This window comes from Rutidosis leptorrhynchoides, chromosome 9, assembly GCF_046630445.1.
Source record: "Rutidosis leptorrhynchoides isolate AG116_Rl617_1_P2 chromosome 9, CSIRO_AGI_Rlap_v1, whole genome shotgun sequence".
In the NCBI taxonomy this organism is placed as follows: domain Eukaryota; kingdom Viridiplantae; phylum Streptophyta; class Magnoliopsida; order Asterales; family Asteraceae; genus Rutidosis; species Rutidosis leptorrhynchoides.
The window spans coordinates 17,227,988-17,236,055 of record NC_092341.1 but is presented as its reverse complement, the minus strand read 5'-3'; positions in this window follow the sequence as shown (position 1 = coordinate 17,236,055).

Sequence of the window (8,068 nt, the reverse complement as noted above, 5' to 3'; positions counted from 1 at the left end):
GATGAATCCCTCAACCAGTTCGAATTCATCGAATTCCGACAGCTATTCCGATATGGAGTTTCACCTAAGCTCTGAAAGCAGTGTCACCAGAATGAATCAACCAATCATCCATCCCCAATTCATCTGATGGGTTTGTAGTCGACTTAATCAATGGAGACGCGCAGAAGGCGATCCCTTCTACTAACCGAATTCACCTCTTGATGAAGAACCTGAAGCACTTACCGGCGAACCTGTTCGTAACACCATTTTCACCCTCATTTCCCGAATATCTCGCCACAACTATATCATAACTCAGATTCTAAACCTTATTCATTTGCCCGTTCTTATCGACAATCATCCCGGAGTAAGAAGTCAACGAACTACACGCCTGAATTGTAGCCTTGAAAAATATGGTGCAAAACTTACCAGCTTCAGCAACATCAACAGTACCACCAACAACATCCGCATCCCAAGCCTCAATTTCACAATCTGTCCCACGAACATCAATATCATACTCACCATAGATACCAAGGAGTATCAACAGCAATGAACAATGAAGTATTGATCCATAACTGCATTAATATTCTGCGAAGAATATGTGGATCCTAATAGTTTTAGAGATTACTTATTCTAGCTCAAACCGAAAATCAAATGAGTCTAATATTATATTGACTCATTAAATCCATGATTACATCTGAAGAAAATATATATGTATATATATTTTCATAAAGATTGTGATTAAATTTTTTTCGTACAAACTGTTAGTGATGAAAATATTTTAACGGGTAGGTAATACCCGAGGAATATTTAAGATTTCACATTAATAAGTTACACTGTACATTCTTCGAATCTGATTCAACGGTCATTTACTATCCTACTTACATTCACAAATATATGAATCCGTTCACCACAGAATAACCATTTCCATTCAGATTTTATATTTGGATTTTGACCTATCAGAATCCAACAAGTGGCATAATGAAGAAAACATTTGACGGAATAAAATTTGTTAGAAACAAACAAATTAGCTATGAGAAATTTTGTTAAGAATCCACGCTAACAAAATCCTAGCTAACTATTCCTAGCTAACTGTGGACTAATCAACTAAGGACTACCAACAGTGGACAATTAAAATGAATTAAAATATTGATTATAACATATGAAACTAAATAATTCTTCAAGTTTGCCACTTGACTTTCATCTTAAACCTCATTTGTATCTTGACGATTACAATCTGCGTTCAAACCTTCCGTGATTCTTGAAAACACCTCAATTGGGAGGATGAATTACCTGACTTCATCTACGGAAGAAAAGATTTAGCCATATAGTATTGCACCTGAAAACATTCGGAACTTGAGTAAATGTTTAACACGTATCTATGCTAGCTCCTTTGGCATTGCTATTACCGAAAATAACATTGCAATTCCTTTCCAAATTAGCCAATTTTGTCACAGCTCCAGCAAGTCAACTTCGACTTTCATTCGGATTAACTATATTATAAGCTTAATATATAAGTTTGTCTTTCGTCATCATTACCGAAGAATCGTTTATATTCCACCACGTTAGTAGTAAACTTACCAGCAACTTCATTACCCATTGGCTTAAGACTCTTCGAAGAACCATTATAAATGTTCATTAAAACCCTATCATATACACATCCGCATCTTGTAACGAGAATTGACATACCAGTTACCGAGAATCAGCAATCAGTATTTTGAAAACTCACAGCGTTTCTACGTCAACAGTTATATGTACACATATAACATTTATCTCTTAGAATTATGATATTTCATTCTGAAATTCTGAAAAGCACTATAGCTTACGAATCAGATCTCTGAGTTCTGAAAAATGAATTGAGCAAACATGAAGGAGACCAAGGACAAATACAAGGACCAAACCCTGTATTTAAAGAATCCGATGATTAAGTTTTTGATGAAATCTTTAGCGAATACCTTACTCCTTAACCGCTCTAAATCATCGTGAATGAATTTCTTCATCACAATTTAGTTCTAACATTCCAAGATATTATCATATCTTTCATTGTAAATATCCTCAATATTTCTGAAGATATCTTCATAAATATTCTCGTCCGATATTAATTATCTCTCCGCACTATCTGTGATATATCATAAAGGAAACTATTTTAGTTTCTAAATTTCTGAAAAATTCGAATTTAAAATATGAATGTTTTTGAAGTAGTGTTGGGAACTGAAGCATGAGTTAGTATAATATACTAACACTTGATCAACGTGATTATATTACAGTAATTCATGTTGAGTTTCTAATGGAACGTGATGATTCTCAGTACCATCATCATGTTCCATTTACACGACTCTTACATTCTACCTAATCTCCAAACATATTAAGAACATATCTTCCTGATAGTTCTATCTTTTCTTTTGAATTCTGGTAATTTAACCAATCAAGATCGTGCCATTACAATTCCTCTCTTAGAACATTAGTCATGATCATTCAAAACTCTATACTTACGAATTCTGGACCATTATTCATTTGACTTAAAGTCGGGAAGAGAAAATAAAAGAATGGAACTCCAGAATTTAATGGAAACGAAGAGGGTGGATTTATAGTGAAATATCGGACAAAGCAATCAAGGCAGACGACCGCATTTAATTAAGGAACTCTTAATTTCCTTATTCGGCGAAGAATCAAATCTTTTAGATTTCAAAGATTTTCTTTAAATCCCTTGAATTTCGGAATTCAACCCTGACTCTGTCAAAAGTTAAGACGAATCTTTACTTTTCCTATTTCAATCTTTTGCGATAGCTTCACTCATACGCTTCAAGTAACCAAATCGTTTTATCTATATTAATCAATAATGATAAAACTCTATTTAACAACTCATATTCGTTAATGAAAAACATTCTTATTGTTGGCCATGACGACCTCGATCAAATTTCGGGACGAAATTTCTTTAACGGGTAGGTACTGTAGTGACCCGGAAAATTTCGACTAATTTTGAACCAAACTCACGATATGATTTTTATAATTCTGACATAATAAGTAAAATCCGTTATGTTGCGTCTCAAAATTTTTGAACTATTTTCGTACATTCATTTGACCTTGACCATTCCCGACGATTCACGAACAACTGTTTATCAATAGATATGTATATATATAATAACTTGAAACTATAAATATTATTAATTATTATTATTACTTCATTATTTATTATATCATATATAACATACTACATACATGCACTAACACATATCTTAAACCATCACCTACTACCACTCGATATTTTTTCTTTTGACTTTTGTGTAGGTTTTTCAAGATAACCAATTGCCTTATTATATTTAAAGATATCCATGCACCTATCATTACCATCCTTTTGTTTCTTTTCTTATTCACCAATCCAAGAACGAAAAACCATGATGGACTACTAATTTGCTTATTATTCTTGGATTGTTTTACAGCACATGCATGCATCAAACCCACTAGATAACCATTATTGTTAATTGATTGTTTCTACCTTTGCTTTTCATTTGGACACATGCCTAAACATAATTAATTGGGACATGATATATATATATATATATATATATATATATATATATATATATATATATATATATATATATATATATATACCCCAATTATTTATATTTTTTTCTTTATATTAATCCAAGATCACCAACCCATATCCTCACCACCTTTGTTATTTTTTTTTACTACACTATGCAACCAACCCCTCCCATGTTATTGTTAATGTCGTGCAACCACCCCAAAGCAAAACCCTTTCGACTATTGTTACTAACCATTATATTCTGTTTTATTCGGCAAACTATCAACAAACCATAACTACTACAACTTTTCTACCAATTCAAAAACTCAATGACTAAATAATAAATAATAAAACTAACATATATCAAAATATTAACCAACAATGAAATATTAACTAAACAAAACTTTAACAAAAACTAATTAACCTAACATTGGTTTCAGTATCTTTTGAAATTAGGTGTATAGAAAGTGGGGCGGTTAAGGAATACTTTAATCACACGTTTACATTACACTTCAAAATATTATTATTTGATTGAACATCTCCACTAACCACATCTATCATTATCATTATCATTATATTCTATTATTACATGTATGCATACAATCTAATTATATATATCAATATACACATACTTGGGAAGAGATAAAAAAAAAAAAAAAACCACACGCTACCCATTTTCTTTCTTTCTTTTTCTTCCTGCTTCTGGTTTGTGATGACAAGAACCTGCTGCTGAATCAGGTTGAAACCAACACCACCGAAAAACACCACCTCAATCCACCACCTTTACATCAAAGAACCTCAACCAAAAACCAAATACCCCATTTTGTTGTCCTGCTGCCATTTCATTTCCTGTTTCCTTTTGAAATAAACCACCACAGGCCATTTAAAATCTTTGTTGATTTCTGCTTCTACTTCACGATTAACACCGAACCCAAACACCACATTACTCGACTGTAACAGCTGCTATATGTATATTTTTCTGTTCCTTGTCAAAACGCTAATCACACCCATCAAACCATCGTCTTTCTGTTGCTACTGCTTTGCGTGTTTACTCTAATCCAACAGCCCATTGAAAACTATAACTGTTGCTATGTAATAAACCGAAGATTTGCTGCAATTGCACTTCTACTACCCGACATTTCATTTTTGTTTTGTTTCGTTACTTGATATTCTTTACTCGCTAAACAACAACTGCATATGCCTGCTGTTCGAAAACTGCGCTACTTCTTATTGCAACCATTGAAAACCATTTGAAAACATAACCTTCACCATTTAACCCATTTCAAACTTGCTGCATTTTTCTCTCTCTTTTATCCTTGTTCCTGTCGAATAAAACCAAAGGCAAAAACACGATATGTTAAATAATATTATGGACCTTTATATATTTGTTTTTGTGCAAGTGGAATATGTTAGTATAAAGATTTGGCAATTTGGTTAAAAGATATTAAAATGAGGCATGTATCAAGAAGCAAGTGGGACTAGATAGTCTCCCATGCAGAGCACAATGCAATTCAAACCACTTGATAAACTTTTGAGCTGTCTTAATTTTTTTTATTTGGAAATCGCTTTTAAAGTTGTACGATACATCAGAATTACGACAAGTTGGTAATTGGACTGAGGTGGCAGATGGGCTGTACACTTGTATTAATAATTGGGCCGAGACATAGTCATTTTCCTGACGGGCCGAGAGTTCCTCTGTTGGGCCAGCAGAAAAGCACCATCTATGGTCCTTACTAGTCGATATATGAACCGCTGCAACTGTTTTATATTTTTTTTCTCTGCCTCGTTCACTTCTGTTGCTGCCACTGCTAATCGATGGTGATCCCAGGCATAATGATGATTATGATAAGTGATAAATGATGATGGAAATGCTTATGATTTGAATATGATTATGATTTATAATAATGGTCATGAATTATAATTATGATTTATAATTATGGTTATGAATTATGGTTATAGTTTATAATTAGGATTATGAGTTATGATGATGATCATGCTATATGAACGAGATGGATTCGTGATGTTAATGATGTATGTGATGATCACGAGGCATGCTAAGTAAAGTGAGACGATAAGATATTGATGATGATCATGAGGATGATGTTATGATCATGATAGTTATGATGGTGATTAAGATAATCGATGTGATGAGTTATATCAATATGAATCTGAGATTAGATCAGAAAAATGGTAATGGACGAATAGTTAAGGATGTTATCGGGTTAGTAGGACGTCGCGAGTTCGAGCCTGGGCAAAGGCGTTTATTTTATTTTAAAGGCTTGTTACTTGAGGTAGTATTTTTAACATTATTATTATAATAATAATAATTATTATTATTATTATTATTATTATTATTATTATTATTATTATTATTATTATTATTATTATTATTATTATTATAGTTATCATTATTATTATTATTATTATTGTTTAGTGTTATTATTGTTAAGATAATTATTATTATTGCTATCATTAATACAATTATTATTATTATCATTATTGTTATTATTATTATTATTATTATTATTATTATTATTATTATTATTATTATTATTATTTTTATTATTATTATTACTAAAATTAATATAAGTATTGTTATAATTATTATCACCATTAATATTAATATTAATATTAAGATTATTATTATTACTATTATTATTATTATAAGTATAAGTATTATTATTAAGGTTATTATTAGTAGTATTATTATGATTAAAATCTTTATTATTATTATTATTATCATTATTACTAAAAATTATATGTATAATAATATTAATCTTAATACATAAAATAAAATATATATACTTGTTTGATTACGATTATTTATTTTAATATAAATACAAATGATATAGGTTCGTGAATTCGAGGCCAACCCTGCATTGTTCAATGTCGTCATATGTATTTTTACTACAAAATACAGTATTATGAGTTCATTTGCTCCCTTTTACTCTTTACATTTTTGGGCTGAGAATACATGCAAATGCTTTATTAACTGTTTTACAATATTTATATGCGTGAGTTCATTTGCTCCATTTTACTCTTTACATTTTTGGGCTGAGAATACATGCAAATGCTTTATTAACTGTTTTACAATATTTATATGCGTGAGTTTCATTTGCTCCCTTTTACTCTTTACATTTTTGGGACTGAGAATACATGCGCTATTTTACAACTGCTTTATTAAATGCTTTTGAAATATATTTTGAACTGCGAATACATGAAATGCTTTTATAAATGTTTGATGAGATAGACACAAGCAAAACATTCCTCGAATGAATTATTATGCTGACAGAAGTTCTGTGGATTATTATTGAATTATGTGGACTTGATAATTGCCACTAATTGTTGTGAATATTTCCCCTAATTATTATTGCTTGGTAACCTAAGAATTAGAATCGGGTATGGCCCTAATTCACGCGAATCTTAAAGGTAGCTACCGAGTTTAACACCCCCACCCAGAATGTTCACTAGACGGAAGAGCTAGTGGGCGTGGTGTTTAGTACTTCGAGTTTTATATATTATACAGACGAGATGTTCTGTTTTTGGGGATATTATTTATGCGCATTATATGTTAAGGTCGGTTACCAAGCCAAGCTATGAAAGCAATGAAAAGTGAATGTTATGTATCGAGAGAATGATTTTATACACAGATTATGTGTATGTTATTTTTGTGCACAAGATATGTGTATGGTTACTAAGATTTATGAAAGATGATTTCGTACACGAGAAAGGTGTACTGTATTTAAAAGATATCGCATGTACATTACATGTGGGTAGAGGATTCTGGCCCATTTGTACCATGCAGGATTTAAATCTTGTGGTCTATCAAAATGATGAATTTTATTGTTTTATGATAAACCTATGAACTCACCAACCTTTTAGTTGACACTTAAAAGCATGTTTATTCTCAAGTATGAAAGAAATCTTCCGTTGTGCATTTGCTCATTGTAAAGACATTATTTGGAGTCGATCATCGCAATGGAACCAGATGTTGGTGACTTCGTCCAAACGGATTAGGATGGGGTATGACATGTGCTCGACGACTCGAATGCAACATCTTTTGAAATATGCCATGAATGACTCCAAGTAATATCTATAAAATGAGCAAATACACAGCGGAAGATTTCTTTCGTACCTGAGAATAAACATGCTTTAAAGTGTCAACCAAAAGGTTGGTGAGTTCATTAGTTTAACATAAATAATCATTCCATAATTTTAATAGACCACAAGATAATTTCATATTTCCATTTCTCATAAACATACGTCCCATGCATAGAGACAAAAATATCATTTATATGGATTGAACACCTGGTAACCGACATTCACAATATACATATTAGAATATCCCCATCATTCCGGGATCCTCCTTCGGACATGATATAAATTTCGAAGTACTAAAGCATCCGGTACTTTGGATGGGGCTTGTTGGGCCCGATAGATCTATCTTTAGAGTTCACGTCAATTAGGGTGTCTGTTCCCTAATTCTTAGATTACCAGACTTAATAAAAAGGGGCATATTCAGTTTCGATCATTCAACCATAGAACGTAATTTCGATTACTTGT